Source organism: Polypterus senegalus, chromosome 10 (genome assembly GCF_016835505.1).
Source record: "Polypterus senegalus isolate Bchr_013 chromosome 10, ASM1683550v1, whole genome shotgun sequence".
Taxonomy (NCBI): domain Eukaryota; kingdom Metazoa; phylum Chordata; class Cladistia; order Polypteriformes; family Polypteridae; genus Polypterus; species Polypterus senegalus.
In genome coordinates this window covers 90,133,955-90,157,406 of record NC_053163.1, presented here as the reverse complement: position 1 = coordinate 90,157,406, position 23,452 = coordinate 90,133,955, and positions in this window count along the sequence as shown.

The following is a 23,452-nucleotide window of genomic DNA, read 5'->3' as shown; positions in this document are numbered from 1 at the left end:
GTCTGACATGTTTGACTGCAGAAGGAACTTAACTCTGGCGGAAGAATCATATTGACAGGTCTTGTGCAAAGGACCCAAAAAAGAATAAGGAAAATATACAGGATATGTGTGAAACACATACAATTCCACAGATGGGCTTAAATAAGTTATGGAATGGAGTTAGTTAGACAGGATAATGTTTCAGTAGTAAAATGCATCCTCGTTGCCACCTCAGGGTTGTGTCTCTCAACTGGGACTTTACCATTGGTGAAGGAGGAGGATGCACAAGGCTTCTTGGAGAAGATGATGTAAGTCCTGTCATGAGAGAATGACAAGGAAAGAGAGAGAGAGAGAGAGAGAAAGACAGATAAAAGGAGATGAGCTGCTGACAGCTGCTTGAGTTTCTCAGGAGCTTTACAGAGAGCCCTGATGTCAAGCTCAGCACTAGGAATGGCAACCAGAATGAATGAAAATGACCAGGGGTGTACACCCATTTCCACGTTCACATCACAATGTATAAAAACTAAACTTTCCGTAAAGCCATGCACGGCGACACAACCCATTGCCTATGCACATTTCCACTTTTGTCCGTACACCATGTTTTAGTGTGAATTCCACACATAGCGTTATACATGAGGCCCCACGACAGACGAAATGTTAAGCAAGCCAGAATGTCAACCAAGAATCAGCTCTATCTTTTGCCTAATCAAAATTCATTACAGATCAAGAGTCAGAAACTGGGAAGTCTAATTAGCACTACTGCACACACAAAGGGATATAGTTTAGAATATCCACAAACTCAGAAATTGACACATGTAACAAAGACATCAATTTTGTAACTTTCAGGACAGCACTCTATAGCAATCATCACCACATTAGAAAAACCAAAACAGTTTGCAATAATTTCTAATAACATGAAGTGCATTTTCAAATTAAGAAGGGAGCTGAAAGTAACTCCAGATGACACGGGCTTCATTCCATGGAAATAATCAAAGTATATTTAACATAAAGATTATTCTTAGACATTAAATTGTGACATTACTGAAAAAATTACAGTATTTTAGCAACTAAAGAGGGGGTGGGGGTCGGGGCTGGATGACATATTGATAGTGTGAGGGCCTTATCTGGCCGGGATGCTATCAGAATGGAAGACCTGGAGGAGAGCACATGCACATTATCTCCCCTGCAGCACTAGATGGCAGTGCCTCAGATTCCCACTGAGTAGACTTGCAGTTCTTTGACTCAGCCCTTTTGGGTTTCATGGTTGCTGCAGGGACTGGGGAGCCCTGCTTCATGGAGCTTCCATCTCACCCTGAAGTTCTTTCAGACCACATGTACAGACAACCAGAAGTTATCCTGGGTGGAATGTAAAAGGAGTTGCCTACCTCACAAGGACGAGCCAGAGTTGGGTGGAAGCTGGACGAAGCTTGCGAGGAGGAGTGGAGGACGGGGCAGTGACAGGGCGGAAGAAGGCAAAGAGTTGCTATATTGTACTGTGCTTATTATATTTGTGGCTGTTGTGGTGGGAAACACTTATTGAAAAGGACGATTTATGCTTTTGCCCTGTGTCAGTGCCTGTTTGTTTTGGGCGTTTGGGGAGCTGGGGTGACACCCTCTTTTCCACGATAGTAACCTGTCACACGGCCCTGCATTACACAAGTCTTTGGAAGGTCCATGATCCATTCTACAAGATCTGGAAAATTCAAGAATTCAGGCAGAGACTTTCAGAGGATAAAGATGTTTTTTGGTTGATTGCAGGGAGAGAATGCAACATTGGAAAGGTCAATTGGAGATCGTAGCCATGCTTCACAATGAGGGATAGACCAACAGTAACTGTGACATGTGTGAATTTGCTATTTTTGGGTCATTTCCTAACACCGGTAACAGTAGAAAAGTGTGATTACTGACATTTAACATCCCTGGGAACGGTTGATTTGCCTTTGCAAAATAAACACCTCCATTATTGGGCTTTACTACTGTTTGGTGGATGTCTCAGTCTTTCATCTCAGTATTTGTTACAGTACATTTAACATAAGTGGACCTTTAGCTATCAGCTGGTTATATATACACACAGTGTAACCAGTTTATTTGTGTGGCGTCCATATCTGCATTTATATGGTTTGTGCGATAAACAAAAGTTTTAGTCCTGGGACCCACTGAATGGCACAGAGAGCGAGCCAAGACCTACAAGTGTACTCTTATGTATACTGCACAGAATGCAGAGACGCCCACTGAATAGTATTTAGGCCCAACAAAAGGCTTAACATCTATTGTGTGATATTTGGGCAAACAATTATTTTGTGTTTTATTTTTGTAATTCATTTAAAGCACTTTGCAGAGATCTGGTTTCAATTTGACATTAAAATGTTTATCGATATGATAAAAGCCAAATTTAAATTCACTGTGGTTCGAAGTGGTATAACAATAAAATGTGAAAATATCCAAGCAGGGAATACTTTATATTGGACTTGTTTGCTCATTTATATGAAATATCCCATTAGTAAGTGCTTTAACATTTATGTGTACCACATACATTATTTCTGGATGGCTCATTTATAAGGAAGATTTAGCACAAAGCAGGAGTACGCTGATGAAATCATTTGCCTTCATAAATAGCACTTTTTCCTTTTTCATTTTTTGTGATAGTATATCAAAGGCATAACATAACATTTATATTAATATGGCTGAACTACAAATTGGTTACATTCTAATAAGTAAGGTACAGCACTTTCACACACATTGTGCTGTTATGATGGCATCACTGTCCATTGATTGCCTTTTGAAAGCTTTCCATTAGACCCTTGAACCCTGATTGACTAGGGTGAAGTCCATTTTTCAGTGAAAATGCAGCATATTCCCAGATATGCCACATCCATCCATTCCTTCATTTACTCAAAAGTGTTTTAAACTCTTACAGTAAATGTCTGTTCACTCATCCATCTTCAGAATCAGATATTTCTGATCACAGTCTGTAATGGACATAGTGGATTCAGAGTATTAAGAGAAATAAGCAAAGCCTAAAAAATAAAAAGAACATAAATGTGAAGATGAGTGCAAAAGTAAAATATTTAATAACAGACTTTTTACTTCTATGCTATTTACACATACATTTTGTTATGCATTTATATGGACTTTAACTCTTGTAACAAGAAAACAGAGAAGCGGATCAAGTAGATCAAGTAGGTTGGAATAACAAAACAAATATGAAGAAGGAAAAGCTAAAAAAGATGACTTAACAGATATGCCTAAAACAAGGGATGGGGACAGACAGAGTCGACTGTGAATGACAAACAGGAGACATGAGTGACCAAAGAGTGAGGTGAGGACACAAAGGTGGAAAGGGCAGGCAGACAGAGAGCAGTAACAGGAGGAAGAAAGGGACGGAAAAGGGTCAGACACAGTGAGCTAAATTTAGGAGACTGAGAGTGAGATGACAACAGAAAATGGCCTGTGAATTGAACTGAGGATCATATTAAAAGAGTGAAACGTTGAGAGGGAAGGATAGAAAGGGAAAGGCAATGGAAAACAGGCAGACTGTGATCTGGCTTGGTCATTGATGCAAACTTTGCATTATTTTGAAAAGCAAAGAGAAAAGGGACTCTTGAGACTCATGTCTTACAAGAGCACTAGAGAGAACTGCTGCAATTAGAGTAAAAGAGCAAACATGCTGAGATCGCCGGTCTGTCCTGAGTGGGCTGTAATGAATTTCAGGGGTCTTCCAGTGCCATGCATGACTAGCCTGCCATTCCTGGACACACTAATTGGCTCCTGCTGAAGGAAGCGCAGCTTGAGGAACACGAAAGGCAAGGACTGAAAGTTAATGAAGCATAAGTTGTAGTGAAGCACTGCATTAGCGATTCAGCAGCATGTCTAGCCCTCAACGCCACCCTGCCACCTCCTACTCCTGATCACCACAACAAATGGCTTCTAGGAATGCCTGGGAGAAAAGAAATCTGATGAAAAAAACAAAACACTTGGCCATTTACGGACAGCAAAACACTGCATTAGTCTTTTATTGTTCTGCTCATCATCTTTCTTCACTTGTCTGTAAATGCCAGCCTGCACTGACATGTGGACGCATGTAACCTACGCAGATAATGGGACAGGCATGTGGCCAGCGAGCGTGAAAGAAAATGGAGGCAGGTTTAAACTTCACAACTAGTCTGTCCGAGCAGGCCAACTTGTTTGTGTGTCATTTTTAAAAAAACGTGCACCTCCATGAGCCGAGTGAAACTCGAAAAGGCAACAGACAAAACAGACACCTGATAGGGTTCAGGACTTTAAGTTGTTCCAAGGTGACACACCTCAAGCTGACCACTGTACTTTTACCCTCTTTGTCCATTTACCTGAGACATCGCTGCTCTATGTCTTTTAAGGCTTAGAAATAAAAGAGTGTAGATGGAAAGGCCGGGCAGCCATAGATAACGAACTGGACTGGGGCACACACAAAGTGAGGCTGAGTGACAAGATATGGAGGGCCTATGCCATCAGTGTTTCAGGCTGAAGACTTTATTGCCCCACAGGGATTGAGGAAGTTTATAATTATAACAAAGTGAACTGTGGTGGGAATGAAAATGGTGAAACAAAAGGGATGAAAGTGAAGAGAAGCACAATTTAAAAACTGAAAAGAATTGTACAGAAGAGCATGGGAGGGTTGTATTACAAAGAAAAAGGAAATTAAAAAAATTAACAATAAAAAATGCATTGCATATCACTCTCTTTACTGAGTGCAGGCTCAGAGTGTTACAAACGCAAACTTTACAAATTATTAATTACATAATGAGTACACATAAAGACACCAATTTGGTTAAACATACAAGAAGACAAACCAGTTGCAAACTGATGAGCATAAATGGCTCTTAGCAATATCTGTCTGTTAATGGCATTATGGCCAGCTGACTGAAGAGGAGTGAGAAACAATATCAGCAGAGTCTCTAGAAAAAAAAAGCACTGGGTGGTCCACGGTTAATGATAAAAAGTAAAGTCAAAGAGAGCAACACACTCACAGTCTTGAATAACTCGGGTAACTGGCCGTCCATCCTCTCATGGATATTTTAGAGCAGAGCTTGTGCCGTGTCTTCTAATATCACGACAGAATCTTGACATCCTTTCATTCCAATGCTCCCAGTATCACAGATGCTTTTACTTAGTCATTACAAGAGTGCCAAGACTACTGCAAAATTTGTGAATGTTATACTTTTAGGAGGTCCTTCCTGTCAGGATATACAGAGTGAAATTTTTACTTGCATGTGCTAATCAACATACAACACTTGAAGTCTCTCCAGGGCCATGAAAAATAATCGCATGGTCACCTACAGTGCTGCACAAGTTGCACAGTTAGCACTCAATAATTAAGTTTAGTTGTAACTGAGTAATTACACTATAATAAGCGGCACCACATAAAGTTTAGCCATTTGCCTTTTGGCCTTTGGTAAGCCCCTATAGCCATTTCTCCAAAAATAAATGGGATCCTTTAGAATCTGACCATCATCTTGTTTGGCTGTGTCATTTTTTCATTGTTGCAATCACTGACAATTTTACTACATTTTCCTTTACATGATCTCCCACTTTGTTGTGATTCCATCAAACAGGCATTATGAGCATTCATCCGTCACTTAGAAGTGGCCTGGTAGAGCAGGGACTTAGCGAGTGTGCTGGACATTCACATTCTTTATCATCAGCCTGTCGCTACACGTAATTTTAAGTGTGATCATCAATACAAAGAACTGAGACTGCTGTGGATGATTACATGTTGAAGCATTATCCATGCTGAGAGTGCTTTACAAAAATTCAGCTTTCCATTTTTTCACATATGTTCTTTTTGTTAATGTGTTAAATGTTCAGATGTCATTAAAGTTAACATTTAGAGTAAATGAATGAAATTTCCTGCTTTGCACATTGCACGCTAATTGCAGTAATCTAAATTAGAGCACTGGAGGAGTTTGTACTTCCATGAATGCCTTCTTGCCCTCAGTGAGCACAAGCATTGGCAGCAGCCATTAAATCACCATTCTTGCAGTGTCAACGAGCCCACTGTCCTAGTGGGTCTGTCATTTAGGAACGTGAGCTGGTGGGACAGTCAGGCACCCAGAGAGACAGCACAGCCAGCCTATGAGAAGATATGCTTGTGTGTGACTGGAGTGAAAAGACAGTACAGCTGTGGTGTTGTGTAAAAACAAAGCAGGCATCTCACTTTCAAGCCTGGGTGTTCATTGCTGAATGCACATCTGGTTAGGGTTTGTTATGTAGCATTTACATCCAGTTTAACCTTAACTCCATGTCTTCCCAATTCATACTTCCATCTCAGTATCAGAATAAATGTAAAAGGAAACCTCTTGCCATGCATTATATTTGACACATCACATGACTGTTGGAAATTCTGCATAGTTGCATCAAACAACAAAGCAGACGTGGAGTTGATGGCAGCCACAAATTTCAAAGATTTCCTTGATGGTATAATGTTAGTTTCAGCAGGCTTCAATAGAAGAAAAGTGGTGCACAGTGGTGTTGATAGCTCAAAACAGAGAAATGGCTGATGTTGCAGTTTATTTCTCATTCTGACTTCATGTTCCCTACATTCACTACACTCATCAGATGTGAACAGTTTGTCAAATGCTATGATGGACACCAATCCCATGATAAAGTTATTTTGACAAACACTTTCTATGTCATCGAGTCAGATAGCAGGGCTACATTAACTTCATGTGGGAGGTGCGTTGAGCAACATGTAATAGGATGTAGTGAAAAACTTTATATTAGAAATTCTTGCAATCCTATTTATTTATTTAATTATTTTTAAGGTTTAATTATTTTATATCATTTTATTTGTAATTATTAAGGTTTCTTTTTTATGATGTATTCTTTTTATGATCACTTATTTACTTTTAAGAATTTGAGAGAATTCATTTTGAATTTGTTATTTGAGTATTCAGTTCAACTGCTGATCAAGTGACTTTCGACATGTGCTGTGGGGGGAGTTTGAAAAATAATTCATCCACCCACCATCAGAAAGTTTTCTGACTGGTGTCAGGACCGTCAGGTATAGCATGCCACTTGAGTTCTATACCAACCACTGACACTTTCATATTGCGGCCCTTCTGCTTTTATATTTTTGTTCTATTCAGGAGTTAAATTTTCATGGAAAAGGGCTTGCTTATTTAACCTACCTTCCATGATAAAGACAATGGCCCATGGGTGAAGTCTAAAAGTTCAGGGAAACAGAAGAACATCCAGGCAGAAAAGCCGAGCAAAGTCTGTTCTGAACCTTTTTGTCTTTTGTCCCCTGACAGAATCTCAAGCCCTTTCTACCTTAATAATATATAAAAGTCATCTATCTAGAGTAATGTACGATGATATAAATATTAATTATTATCTACATCAGCAGCAGCTCTGGATTGTTCTGTCACCACATTCAGCATTAATTGGGGGGAGAAAATTGCACATCCATAAAATATGAAGCATGAAAAATTAATAAGCAGGAAATAAAATGGAACCTTTCTTGTGAACAGAGGCTTTGAGAGACGATATCTGAGCATGCCCACTGCTGCAGCTCTTTAATATAGCTGCTCTTAGATATGACTGGAGATATTTCCTCCTTTTAAATGGAATTGATAAAACAGCTCTGCTGATCCACTTCATCTTCTCTGTTAATATTATAACCCAGAATGATAAAACCAAAGGCCGCGGCTGGAAAACAACCCATAAAGAGCATCTGTCATTAAACATGCAAATGACAAACAATGAATTTGAAGAAATTAAGAGCATCTAGTAAGCATAATGAATGCTAAAGTCTTAAAGCCCACTGCACCCCCATGCATGTTCTTCACCAAGTGATGAGACCTCCAGATAAACGCTGACTCACTTCCTCAGCTGTGAAAATGTCATTCAGTATCATAGCAACTGTCAGCTTTGGTGAGGACCTCACAGGAAAGATGCTTGGCCATGTAAGCTCCAGGCGCGGCTAACGCCTCTGTCAGGATCTTGAAAGCATGGCAGCACATGTGGGTGAATTTAAGGTGAGGCTATATTTATGATACCCACTGTGGACGATTATGCTTAGTAACTAATATAATTATACTTGATAAATCGTGTCTGCCCTGAAGGTCACATTGTTACACAGGCAAAGTCGTCAAGCTCCATGCTCTTTAGTAAATGCTCCAGCTTCAGTGTCTGGAAAATACTTAACTCCACCATCCCCATGTTAACAAAAGGAAGAACAGCCCAGAAAGTGGAGGTGCTCATTACACCAAACAGATGGCGGCATGTACCCACAGTTCAAACTTCATGTCTGGGGCCAGAGAGCAGTGTGCTTCCTACTTTGTGTCAAACAGATCATAAAATCTGGAAATTTAATTGTGTAAAGGTGTTTAAAGGTTAATGGTTTTAATTCCCTTTTTTCCTAATTTCTTTGTAAATTATATTGTTATCTAGACCCTTTACTTGTCAGATGAAACCCACTGGTTAACTTGAGTGAGTAGCTTGTTATTAAAATTTGTATTGTTGAGTTTACTCATGGCCGGTATTTTGCCCAGAGTTGGAGCTGCTTTACATCCTGTGCTGTAGGGACGGCTGGCCAATCCTGGTGACCCCTGAATTGGAATTATTTTGCAGAACTTTGGGGCACTCACTGTTCATTGTTGATAAATGGTTCCTTTTTATTTAAGAGCTATAGTCGACGTAAGTCCATCTACTTAAAGTTGGCACCTCTTTCAATGGAGCTTTCCCTTTGGTGGTAAACGAAAGTGCCCAGTCAGTTTCCAGCTGTTTCGCTACTTACCTTCATCACTTGAGCCTACAAACAAACCAAAATATCTGCAGAGAACCCCTATGCCTACATTGAGGGCATGCATACTCCATATGTACTGTCACCAGGACAGCAAGGGGGGCCAGATGGGATTCTCAGAACGAGAAAACACATCTGGAGATAACTCTCTAAAATCTTAGTAGTGTTATAGAAGGATTATTTTGATCATTTTTGTTAATTTTCTGGGGTGGGTATCTATAATAAGACACTGGGTCTACCTGGGCTTTTCAGGTCAAATATTTCATTTCTTGGTAACACTTCAGTTTAGGTAATGAAAAGCTGAATTTATTACTCCTTTACTTTTCTGTAACAAGATCTTAATTAAGGCTTCTTTTACTGTTAATAACACCTACCAAAGCATCAGTAAAGTGATTATTCATCTGTGCAATTTGACCAACTGAAATAATTTCACTTTGGAATGGTCAGAGGTGGCTTCAGTGAGACACATGTCTCTTGATACTGCATACTTCATTATAAGACCGGTGAATCCTTCATATTATCAAGTCATTTTATCAACATTTCAAATGCCATACTGCACAGAGATGAATAACCACTTTACAGAAGCTTTATAACCATAAATAAGACTAAAATAAACCTTTGTTAAGATATTGGTACATAATAATAAACACATAATAGATGCATTTTTGCAGTACCTAAAGGGTTACCCATTTTTTGTATTAGAAGTAAGTTTCTGAGCCTTCTTGACATTTTGTAATTTTATTTTGGACTATTTCCACCACCATTTTGCTTTTCATGGGTATCACTATTTTGTTTTCCTCTCACCACAGATGCCTTATGGTTGAAGAACGGGATTACACAGGTGTCAACCTGAAAATGAATTCATGTTGGGTTAAAAGGTGCACTTCATTGTTCGAGTGCATGGATAAACTTTACTTGCCATTGTGCTGTTTCAATTATTCTTTTTCTGGACTTTTGATTTCGACTCTGTTGAATATTTTGACTTTGATTTTTGCCTAACATCTTGGTTTTGCCACCTGTGCTAACAATCTCTCAAGTTCTGACATTTTCATCATGTTTTGACCATGTCTTTTCTATCAGTTAGCCTCATTTAAATCATTCTGCTTACTAGAAGCAGAACAAGTAGTGAATAGCAGTGAAATGTACCACTGAAAAAACCCAACCCCTGACTTATTCAGGGTACAACCAAAACCACATGTGAAGCAAAATCATGCTGGTTAGCAAAATGTGTTACATTTTGAAGTTAATATTAAAGGTTAAAATATCTACAATATGTCTTAAGAATAACATTAGATTTAGTATTGTTTTCTAAATGCTTTCTGGTAGGGCATCTTTATTATTTATATATACAGTAATATTAAGCTCCTGTAGTTACATGCAGTAAGACGTTAGAAACTGTGTAGCCTTCTCTGTGGTTGTGCTGGAATGGCGTCCATGTTATTAGGTGTATTTACTGTTTCAGGTGTATTGACTACAGAAATCTTCTCCTGCTGTGGGTCTTCGTTATCAACAGCAAAATTATCTCACTTCATGTGACCTCCTTTCAACTTACAGTAGTGTGACGTTGCGCCATTTACTGTAGCTCACATATGCATTTCAGTGTTCATCATTTTGCTGCTGTAGCTGCCAATTCTTATAGCCTGAAATTTACTTTGACTGAGTCGTGATAGATATGAGCAACAAACACCACATGCAGCCTAAGGCAGTGCATTTTCTACCTTTACCACTAGTCCAGTTATGACTTTGAATATGTAATCTGCTGTTTGCAAAATGATTTTTCAGTTGCAACAGGTTATGTTTGTTTTCATCATTTGAAAAGTGTTCTCTGCACACAAGACATGAATTAATATGTTTAACAGGGTGTTTTTGGGAAAATTTTCTGCCCTAAATGGTGTGGTCGATTGAGGAATGACAAGTCCAAGGGAGAAAAGTTGGTGTGCTAACCTGGTTGCCCCCATTTAATCAAACAAAGCAGGCGCTCTGTGAATATAACTCAAAAGCAAGACGAAATTAAAGGAGTCTTCAGGCTTTACAATAAACATTCCAAAACAGTAACAAGATAGGAACTCCATCCAGTGGCCTCATGATACATACTGTAGGTGTAAGAGCGGAAGGAGTGGGGTCAATTGCCTCACTTGCCATCTTCTCAGTACTGTGGAGGAAAGAAGCAGAAGAGGACATAATTAATGCCAGCGCCCCCTGTTAACCCGGCGTGGTAGTGTGACGATGCGGGTTCTGCTCCATACTCCCATCGCTGTTTGGGAGCCCTTCAACCCAACACCGTCGGTAATGTCACCGATGAGCTAGACAGTGAGACATTTGAGCAAGGGGATGGTAAAGATGTGCAAGTGCTTTTATTAAAATACTGTAGTCAACAAAACAAAGTGTTCAACAAGTACAGTGATTCAAAAATAGTTCAATAAATAAATAATCCTTAAAAGTCAAACGTGGAGGTAAAAACCAATAGAAAGAACAATCCATTAAAATCAGATGTTAAAACGTTCTTACAGGAAGCAGTCTTTAAAATCCAACAACAATGCTGGTGCCTTCTTTTATGCTGGTGCCTCACCTGTTTCTCCCATACGGGCCCATGCAACAGGCGAGACGCTCCCTGCAGCTGCCCTTTTCTCACTGCGTTTCACGAGACTGGAGACCTCCCGATCCCTGGCTTCGGTCTGGCACTCATTCCAGCCTCGAGACTTGGACTCCTTGGTCTCCAGGACGCCCACACCAAGGACTGCCACTCCAAGCCTCCCGACCTCCGCTGCTTTTCTGGCCTTCCGTGGCCAGTCGCCTTCCCCTGGTCACTCCCGCTACCTGATCGCTCAGCGGGAGCGACATCCAACATCAACACCTGGGTGTAGGCCTAGCACCCAGACTTCTTGCAGCTGCCCACGAGCGCTCGATCGCTCGTCCACGCACACGCACCGCATGTCTCTCTCTCTTGCACCGACTGGCTTCCTCGCTCCCTATAACCTCCGGCCTTTCATTCTTTTTCTCGTTCTTTCTCTTAACCGACTCGCGCTTCTTTTATCTAGTGAGGGGCATAGCAACTGCAGCACATTAGCCACGGGAACAATCATGGATGTGGGCAGTTCCTCACCTGTGCACTTGGTGAGAAACGCCCACACTGCAGTTCGCCCCGCGGCTTGCTACAACCACTACACCCCCTCACAAAACCACAAGCGCGGTTATCATTTATTTAAATGGCCTTTGCTAAGCAAGCTGTGGACCCATAACACCACAGGTAGTCTATACCTCAGATGAGCCCAGAGAGTGATCCACTAATGTGCATTCATGACAGTGGTTTCCCCATTGTAGCCACAGGCTTGTCAGTCAGGTGATGTTGACAAGAGCATTGTACTTTGCTGTTTAAAGCTCCACCCCTATTTTGAGCTCCACCGTGAGGCATTGGTCTGGTTTATAAATATCACATTTAATAAACAGTTATCAAACACAAATGTCTAAATGACACCTTCAGTGGCTCTGCCCCTGGGTTGAGAGCGGATGCTGTCGTTAATGTTCTCTTTCCTTTTACTTACACATTTGAAGGGCCAAACCCAGATGACTTGTGACTACACCCCTGGCCCCTTTAATCCTGTCCATTCTGGGCTGACTGCTATAAATTCAGCACCAGAATAAAAGAGAGGGTCTTACCTAAGGGCCTGTTGCTTTTATAATTGGAGGAAAACCATAACTGCATAATTACTGAAACAGCAGAAAAGCACAAGATGGTATGGTGGCAAAACATTTTTCCTTTCAATGTCTCTGTAAAGAAGATCACAAGCTTTGAACAATGGAGCTACAGGAGGATCTTGAAAATTACCAAGATGGACACAACCAAGGATAAGAAGGCACTGCAAAGAGTCAGTGAAGTGAGACTGCATTTGTTGGAAAGAATATTGAAGAGAAAGTGCCAGTTTTTTGGCCACAGTGCCAAAAAATTTGATTGTGGAACAGAGCAGGATAAAGCAAGGGAAAGACAGAAGAAGAACATGATAGAAAGCAATGATGGAAGCAAGGTTCTGGGTTTGAAGTTCACCTACGACTGCAAAACCACCATGGTAATGGATGGATGGATGTCTCCCTTTCCATCCCTACATTATAAAAACAACACAGTATCTCAGTTTCCTTAGTAAAACATTAACATTTATAAATACTGTAAATACATTAAATAATTAAAAAAAAACCCATGCAGTTGTGCACTGGTTGACTCTGCTGTCCTCACGTTAATATAATGAATCTTGACCTGTGTGTCTCTCACATGATCTCCATGTGTTCTTGTGAATCCCCCACCCACCTGCCACATATTAGAGGTTAGGGTGACTGGCACATGAACATGTCCTCAGCCACGTGCTCCCTTGATACCATCATTCTGCCTCTCTGTGACAGAAAATCCAGCACACTGTGGAACAATACGCATTGTTTTGTATTTTTATTGTCTGTTCTAAGACTCTGCAAGTGAGGACAGCCAAGAGTCTGTCAGTGAAGAGCTGCTATTTTAAGGAACTGTCCTTCAGCTTTATCGATAGGCATTGCAAAGGTAAATCATACGGGAAACTGCAGGCACCTGACTAAAGAGGGCAAGTTAGTGCAGTGGGCATTATGCTATGAAGGAGCCATGCCAAGCCTCTGACTGGGAGAACTTTGGAGGTTATGCACTGCAAAGCACACCTGTGTGTACTTACCGGAAATGTGTGTATGAAAGGACGAACAGACTGCCTGCAGACATTCAGCACACAGGTCAAGGTAGCCGATTGATTTAGAAAGGTCAGTCAGATTTTGTTTATGCGGACTCTGTTTAATGTATGGTGGTAACATTCATAACACCACTTTAATGTATTTCACCAATACCCTTTTTAACTATGCCATGTTGTCCGCATGCCTTGATGCTTAGTAAGACTAAACTGCTAGGCTCCTTTTTCTAATCCTCAACTTGTGTGCCCAGGCAAGCTGAGAGTTCACTCCCAGGAACACAGCATTAGTGTGGAGGGCATTCGGCATTGATGCATCAAGCTCTGCCTGCCTTTTTAGTGATCAAAGGGGCTTTTCCTGGAAATCACTGTCTTGCATTGATTTATTTCAGCAATGGAAGCAGACTTTCTGCGTTCTCCTTCTGTCTGGCCTTGGTGGTTGAGAAGTATGCAGCATTGTGTTTCATGTGTGATTCATTTTGCATTTTCACATTCAGCATTCCTTTTGTTCCAACTTGACAGCTGCTGGTCAACTGGATCGAACACTCAGCTGGGATTTCTAAAATATAATCTGAAGGACAAGTTTCACCAAAAAGAGGCACTCAGTAGCAGGTCCTGAACATATCACCAAAGAAGCATAGGCATGAAAAAAAATGTATGAGAGATTAATGAAGGAATAAAAAATATAGAATGACCATGAAAAGAGGAAATCCTACACCACTCAGAGCCTCCCTTCACATCAGTAGGTCCCTGACTACCGTGGCCATACCAAGAACGCAAGCTTAGGTACTTCTTAATAACCACCTGTAATTTTCCCTGATAATGCTTGCTGTTCTTCATCCCCTCAAGAGAACTTATGCCAACACTCCTCAGCTGAGTCCAAACTAACAGCTCTGATGACCTCAAGAGGACCTTCCAGGACCTCTCCTAGTTACTGGATTAGGACTACCCTATAGACTAGCTGGGGTCATTCTCCCATAGCTTATTCTGGTAGCCCCTCCAAGGTATACTAAAAGGATTAGAAAACTCAGTGGAGGCCTAATGACATATAGCCCTATAGTCCATGGGGCAAATAATACTCTCAGAATTGCTATTTCCTTACATAAACTTCATGTCTCTACCAAGGCATGTGTCACCTCTTCTGGGAAAACGTTCAACAAGGTATACTTACAATCTCGACTTTATACAGAGGAAAAGTTCCTCATAGAGTGATGTTCCAGGATTTCTGCACATAAAAAAGCCTGACGGTGAAATCAGACAAACATAACAACTCTTCTACATGTGAGATCTGGAGCTTTAAAAGCACAAGGGAAAATGAAGTTCACTTCTTCACACATCAATGAGGTGATTATTACTTTTTCTGGAATATAAAAGAAGTTTGACTTGTCACTAAGTAGATGCCATGCCAGGAGTTAAGGTAGCTCACTATTTAGAGTGTCTGTCTCACAGATCTAGAGATCTGGGTTTGAATGGCCACTCTGTGTAGAGACTGCATGTTCTTCCTATGACAATGTGGGTTTTTTGGGGGTATTTCAAGTTCAGTCGTGGTCTCCACTGTGGCTCTAAGTTTTCATTCCAACCAATTTCTTCTTTTGATTGGACTCCTTCCTTATCTCGGCAAGTTGTCATTCTGTGTCTTCTTGTATTACTTCAGAAATTACAAACTGGTTATGCTATATGATTACTGGATATGTTGGGCCAGGATGAATTCATTCTTTTTTCTCTGCTGATTCATATTTTGTTTTTAGCTAATGTGCAGGTTATTCGCACCATTATTTGCTAATAAGCACACAAGTGGATATCACTCAAGTAACTACTGCCCTTTACTCATTCAGCTATTTGCACCTGTGTCCATGCCACTGATCATTTATTGTCAGTACTCAGATACAATTAGGAGAGTGAATTCCACAGGAAAAAAAATGTTAAAGTGGAAATTACAAAAACTGAGTTAAGCATTCAAAGTTATGCAAAAAAAAAAAAAAATCTTGAATTTGTACAAATTTAACCCTCATACTATTGCAGTTTTTTGAATGCAAAACAAGAGAAAAGTAAAAAATCAGTTGGTAGCTATTAAGTGTCACATTTTTATGTAATTCCTATTATGCCTTTTATTATGTACTGCCTTATTAAAGTGCTTCTGTTACTTATGGGTGGAGCTCCAAGAGGTGGGACCAACCAGATGTCACCACTCTTGAGTCCTCCTTCTGGCTTTTTTTTTTAATTTTCGTTTTAATTAGAAGCAGATAACATTACATACAATTAAGTTAAAATTAACAAAGCAAACAAACAAAGTAAAATTCAACCTTCATCCAAGAGAAACAGAGGAGAGCCAGCATCTAGAGATAACTCTATAAAATTAAACAAGAAAGGAAGAGTACCCTTTTCCCTGAACTGGAAGTTTATTCTAAAATGTTATTGATTAGATCCTGCCATGTTTTAAAAAAAAGTTTTGAACAGATCATCTAAGTGAGAATTACGTTTTTTTCCAATTTCAAGTAGTATAGAATATCAGTTACCCACTGACTTAAAACTGGTATGGTGCGATTTGTCCAGTTGAGCAAGATTAATGTGCTAGTAGTGTAGTAAAGTCAATTAAAGTTTGCTTATCCTTCTTCACTTTAAGCCCGTCCCCGAGTGAACCAAACACAGCTGATAATGGGTTCGGTGTAATTGTGAGAATGAGGCAGTCTGATAGAAAAGCAAAGATTTTTGTCCAAAATGTTGTAAATTTGGTGCACGCCCATAACATGTGGAACAGTGAGGCTGTAGCTAGATTGCAACATTTATATGTTGGATCTTGCCCTCGAAACATTTTACACAATTTCAAATGAGATAAATGCACTCAACAAAAGATTTTAAGTTGAACGATAGAGTGCTTTGTACATTTGGAGCTAGAGTGTATTCTGTGTGTGGCTGCCTTCTACTCCTTTTCTGAAATATTAAGTGACAGATTCTTTCCCCAATGTACTTTGGGGTCTATGAAAGAAAGTGACTTTAAAATATACAGTATGTATAAATTGTAGAGATGTTATCTGAGTGTTCAAGATTGATCAATATTTTTTCTGGAACAGAACAAGGTGGAAGGTGAGGGAAACTGGGCAAGTTCTGTATATCAAAGTTTCCAGCTTGAAAGTACTAGAAGAAATGTGTTGATGAGAGGTTGAATCTGAAGTGTAATTGTTTGTTGGATGTGAAGACATTATCTATGTACAAGTCTCTAAGTGTTTTAATCCCGGACATTTTCCAGACAATAAAAAGAAGGTGGGAAATGGTGGTTATCATGTAGAGGTACAACAGATAAAACCTTGTCTATCTTAAAGTGCTTCCTACATTGGTTCCATATTTTGAGAGCATGAAGGGCAATGGGATTATTAGTGTATTGACGGTAATTTGTATTAACTAGGGCACAATGCAAGATACATAAAGAAGTATTGCAAGACTTTATTTCTATCGCAGACCAGGCTTGTGTAAATTCATCGATTTATGTAGTTGTCAATGTCTTTATAGCTTGTATATTTGCCACCCAGCAACAGAACTGAAAGTTAGGTAGTGCCATGCCCTCTTCTGCTTTAGGTCATTTTAGAGTCACCCTTTGGATGCATGGAAGTTATGATTGAGCCTAATGTCTTAAAAAATATTTCTTAATGTATATTGGAAAGCTTCGAAATAGGAAAAGAAACTTGGGAAGGATGGTCATCTTAACAATGTTGATTCTCACTACTAATGTAAGATGAAGGGTAGACCATTTATTCACATCTTGTTTAATTTTTTCCATGCAGACAGTAAAGTTTTATTGAGAAAGAGGTTTATATTTGTGATATTGACCCCTAGATATTTAAATTGATCTGCTAAAATAAATGGGAAAGTATCCAGTCCGACATTGTAAGCTAGAGAATTCACTGGTAAGAGTACACTTTTATTCAAAATTGATTTTGAGTCCAGATCCATCCATCCCACTATATTCTAACTACAGGGTCATGGGGGTCTGCTGGAGTCAATCCCAGCCAACACAGGGCACAAGGCAGGAAACAAACACTAGGCAGGACGCCAGCCCACCGCAGGACGCACACGCACACACCAAGGACAATTTAGAATCGCCAATGTACCTAACCTGCATGTCTTTGGACTGTGGGAGGAAACCAGAGTACCCGGAAGAAACCCGCGCAGACATGGGGAGAACATGCAAACTCCACGCAGGGAGGACCCAGGAAGCAAACCCAAGTCTCCTAACTCCACCATGCCTGCTTGAGTCCAGGTATCTTTTGAAAATCTGCTAATGCTTTTAGGACTGCTGGCACAGAATTTTGTGGGTCACATATATACAGTACCGTACCATCTGCATAACGTGATATTTTCTGTTCAAGTCCTTCTCTGAGACTCCCCTTTATCTTTCATGCACTTCGAAAGTAGACAGCCACTGGTTCAATGGCGATTGCAAACAGCAAAGTTGATAAGGGGCATCCTTGTTGAGTACCACGTTCTAGTTTGAAGTAGTCTGAAAAAATGTTGTCAACACAAACTGAGGCTTCTGGACTAGCATAAAGCAGTTTGATCCATGCATTTGAACCCAAATTTGTGCAATATGGGGAATAGGTAGTCCCATTCAACCACATCAAATGCTTTTTCTGCATCTAAAGATAATAAGATCTCTGGGTTGTTAGACTTCATGGATGAATATGTTATATTAAACAAATGTTGAAGTTTAGAAGTATCTGCCTTTAATAAATCTGGTTTGGTCTTGTAATATTACAGAAGGAAGCACTGCCTCAATCCTTCTGGATAGAAATTTGGAGAATATGTCATTATTCAGAAGAGAGACTGGTCTGTATGATGCACATTGCAATAAGTCCTTATTTTTCTTAGGAAAGATGGCCATTAATGCATTGCAAAAGATTTGAGGTAGAATTTTGTTTTCTTTAGACTTCTATAAATGTTGTTAATAATAGTGGAGCTAACTTATTTGAAATTTTTTTAATAAAATTCCAATGGATAGCCATAAGAGCTGCTTTTCCACTTTGAAGTGAATTTATAGCATCTAGTAATTTTGAAAGTGTCACAGGTTTATCCGGTTCCAAAGCACTAAAAGTATCTAGCTCTGATCTCTTTAATGAATAAAAAAACGCATTACATTGTATCTTATCTTCTTTAAACTAAGCAGCATATAAGAACTTATAGTATTCACTGATTGTGTAGGTTATATTTTTACAGTCAATATTTTTTTTTCTGTGTTGTTAATTGCTGTTACAGTATTGCATTACAGACGTCATGCTTGTAGATCTGTTGGGCTAAGATCTTACTGACCTTCTCTCCATGTTCATAATAATGATGTCACAATTTAAAGATAAGTGTTCTGTTTCTTTAGTAGTCAAGAGGTTCAATTGTGATTGCAAAACCTGTATTGTCCTATAAGTGTCTTATTTGGAGACCTGTCATATTTTAGATCTATTCTGGTGATTTTGCTAATTAACTCAGACACCTTCTTAGTTTCCGATTTATTATTGTGAGACCGATATGAAATAATCTGTCCTCTTAAAAATGTTTCAGAGTTTCCAAGAGTGACCTGCTGAGACATCTGAGGATATATTTGTCTCAAGAAAATAATCAATTTGCTGGGATTTGAATTCTGTACAGTTCTCATCAGCAATTGACGTGGGTGAAGATGCCAGCTATAAGATGAGTGTATAGGATGCAGTAATTTAAACTACATGATTAGAGGAGCATGGTCAGAGATTACAATAGTGTCATACATGCAAGATTTGATATTGGGCAAAACATTATTGTCTATGAGGAAATAATCAATTCTTGAGTAGCAGTGATGTACAGATGAGAAAAAGGAATATGCTCTTAGATTAGGATTTAAAAACCTCCATGGGTTAATAAGTTATATTTTACAAGCTGTGTAATTATTTTTGCTGTATTAGATGATATCACCATTGTAGCTGAGGATCTATCCAGATCTAGATTTAAAACACAATTAAAGTCTCCAGCCATTATAATTTTATGAGTATTCGCATTAGGGATAGATGCAAATACATTTTGGAAGAAAGCTCTATCACCCATGTTAGGTGCAGAGATATTAATCAAAATCATTTTAGTATTGGATAGATTGCCAGTCACCACGACAATCACCCTTCACAGTCTGATATTGCATCTGACACTACAAATGGAATAGTCTTGTGTATTAAAAATACCATACCACTGGTTTTCTTTGTATGGCTGGGGTGAAAAATTTGGCTAGACCACTCTCTTTGCAACCGAAACTGATCCTTAGTAAGCTGGTGTCCTGTAAAAATATCATCTTGGGATTTAGACTTAAATGTGAGAGTACTTTCTTTCTCTTTAATTCATGATTAAGACCCTTGATATACCAGATAACAAAGTTCATATCTTTTGTTGGCATTTTGTTGTCTTAGGTTAAGGTAGTATATTGTTACATATGATAGTTTTGATGTAGATTTCACATTCTCGCCAAGTGAAATAGCAGTTATTGGGGTGAAAGGGGGAAAAAAAGAGAGAAATGGCATTGCTCTCTTTCTTCATTCTGCCCCCCATTGCACCTCAGCAGGTGAGGCAAACCACATTTTGCAAAGTCCTGGTCCTCTGACATGCCAAGAGACAGAGAATGTCTAGAGCAAATCAAACGCCCCAGCAGCGGTATAGAGAAAGTAAAAAACGGATATCTTGTGAAGATACAGTCCAAATGCAATAAACTAAGGATATGATCTTAAACAGATCACATATAATAAACCAAGTGTATGTTGTTTAAAAAAAGAAGAAAAACTGTAAATACACTATAAAAACCAGGTTAAGTAATTAAAATTTAACAAAAAGTCAATAGCTGTTTACTTTGTGACTGTAGCTGCCTACACTACACTACTAGTACGCAGACTTATCTTGCTCAGCTGGAAGGATCCCAGCCCACCTGTTATAAGTCAGTGGGTAACTGATGTTCTACACTATTGCAAATGGGAAAAAATCTAATTCTCTCTTAGAGGATCTGTTCAAACTTTTTTTTAAAATATGGTGAGATTTAATCAATCAAATCTTAGAATAAGCACTAATATTGAGGAATAGGACATGATCTCTTCTTTGTTGTTTTTAAAGATTTGCTCATGCTGTTGGCTGCCCTCTCTTTCACTCAGATGGGGGCTGAATTCTTTTTTTTTAAGTTTTACTTGATTGTATGGAATGTTGTTTTCTTCATTACTGGTGGTGGTAAAGCCTGACACTTTGTGTTCGGCTGCCTTCAGATGCCTTAACTACATGCACATAGCTTTGACAAACAGGGCGTACTCGTTTTTTACTTGAGCTCTGGTTTGAATATTCATGCTGAATACATTCACAAATATGCACGTGCGCGTGTGTGCAGTTTCTCAGAGACAGAAGCCTTTTTGTGGCTCCCCCCGAGTCTTGTGACACAATTAAATGTGTTTCACCTTGCAGACTGCAGCAGACAGTTGTCACTTGCAATAGTTCGCTTAGCCTAGGCATTAAGAAGTAAAATAAATGACAACATGGCTGTTGAGAGCACCAACTGTAACTCAATTTGCTTTGTTTGTTTATATCGTACTCAGTTTCTTAATATTTCATTTCCTTCTTGCTTGCTGTGATTTACATTCAAATTTGCTCATTTCTCTTTTCATTTTGTCACACTGTAATGGCTTGAAAATGAAAGGTAAAAATAACCAGCATCTGTGCCGCCTCCTTTGTAGCAGATATTTAGTTTAAATGGTTTAAACAGAAAGTATAATAGGCACATCAGAGTACAATTCTGTGAAGTAAAATTCCAGGAACAGAACACAGATTGACTAAACAACACAAAGAAAGGCAAAATGCAGACCATGAAATCACTCAAGATTCACAGTCTGAAGTCATAAATCAGGAAAGAAGTTGTCGAAATAAACAACATTGTCAATAAACAGCAAAGGTATGGCCATCGATTAACTAAAATGAAGTCACTAGAATCTGTAAAAGCAGGGCTAGATTTAGGAATAAACCATCCAAGCTCACAATGTAGGGCTTCACCATTTATTATTTTTAAAGTTAACCAAAGTCTTCACCTCCCTAATGCATCTTGCTGGCATGTTTGCCAAGTTACATGGCCTTATTTTTTGAAATTCTCTTGCTACATTGGGTCTCCACAGCTTTCCACATCTAAGGATCTGATAACGTCTGGCGATTCTGTTGAGCCGTTGTTTTGAGGACAGCCATTTACTTTCCTCTAACCAGCTTTAATACAGCCTCAGACGCTTTCACATTTTCAATAATGGTTGTCTTGGGAGTTTAAAACATGACAGATCTTTTTTTATGTACCAGAGTTTGCATGGTTTTGGGATTGAGAACGGAAGGACATTTTTGTTTACTCTAATGTGGGACTTTCTACTCTCTAACACATGTCTTGGTTGATGAATGTCAGTCCTGAAAGAACAACTCTAATTTTATTTCCAAAATAACAGAAACCTAACAATATCAGATTGACCATACAATTACATAATCGATTCACATGTAGACATTTTTAATACCTTTTTTTTTCACATGCATTTTGCCTTCAAAGAACACATGATGTAGCTTGCTGTCCATTCATTGAGTTGTGTGACATTTGAACAAGAAGATACCACAACGCCCAGTCTAGCAGTGAGTGTCAGGTAGAGCATTCATAGAAATGTGCAAATTATGCAAAAATATCTTCAAGGATCAAAGTCATCATTGTCATATAGCCGGTCTTATTACCCAGACTCCTGAGCAATTCAAATGTAGAGGAAGAATCAAGGACGGCAAGAGCAGGATACAAAGAGGAAGGCAGCAGGAAAAAAATGTAACTTGCGGTGAGAAAATGGAACAACATGAGAGACTGAAAAGAAACAGAAAACAGTCACCTCTGGACACTTTCTCAAAGCCTTGTTGAAATTACAATCCTGTTGGATGTCTAAAAGTTGTTTCTGTTAAAAGAGATGGAAATCAATAAAAATAAATCTTGCTTCACATCTTATGAATAAGACACTCATCATTTAAGTATAACAATGAATAAGAGGCCGTTTTTAGGAGCAATGAGGTGTGTAATTGGGAATTTGCCTGGCAGACTACTCAAAAAAGCTTTTAAAATGCCCTAAAAAGGGGAGAGATAAATAAATTAATTTAAAAACAGGCCAGACATTTTTCATACTGAGGTTTTTTTCTATCTGCTTGGTATGCTGGTACACTCGCTGATCAGTTCTAGTGTCTGCGTCCTGTCACAGGCAATGTCACACAGCTCAGGTCAAGAAGTGATGCTGTAACATACAGTATATGAAAATGTTCAAAAATGAGCAGTAAGGAAAGAGGTGTATGTGACATTTCACATTTAGGCCCATGTCAATGTATTGTAAAAAAAAAATTGTATTTTTTTGCCTGGCTTATTTTTTGTCTAAATATGGGAAAATTCCCATTTCAAATAATTACTTGAATCCTTTCACCGTGAATGTGACTGTTTTGAATAAAATATCCTATGTACCTCTTATAAATATTTAATCATTTTTCAATTGCCAAAAAATGAGCATACACGGAGCTCATGGTTGATATTTAGAAAACCAGCCATTCATTCTTTGGCCAATCAATTAATGGTGCCGTGTTCAGGTTTCCTGTTACCCTCACCTGCCCAAGGTGTTATGAAGGCTTGTCACCTCCATAAGACACTTGTTGATTTTCTCCAATTTTTTTCATTCAATGCCACCAGACATTTGTCTACTGTCAAGCATTATATATGTTAAAAAAGATTAAATATCTGGAGAAGTCTGCACAGAACTACAGAAAAAACAAGCAGGTGCATCTTTAGACTTAAGAGCACTGCCGATTCTGACAGGCTAGGGGAATTAGTCTTGAACAGAGACAACTACATTGGCAGCAAATGCACATCTTAAAATTATCCAGGGCATTGACATAGTCGATCTATCAGACACTTTCCAGTTAAATAGTGAATATTATGCTCTAAAACCTTGCAGCAAACTATGTAGAGGAAAGG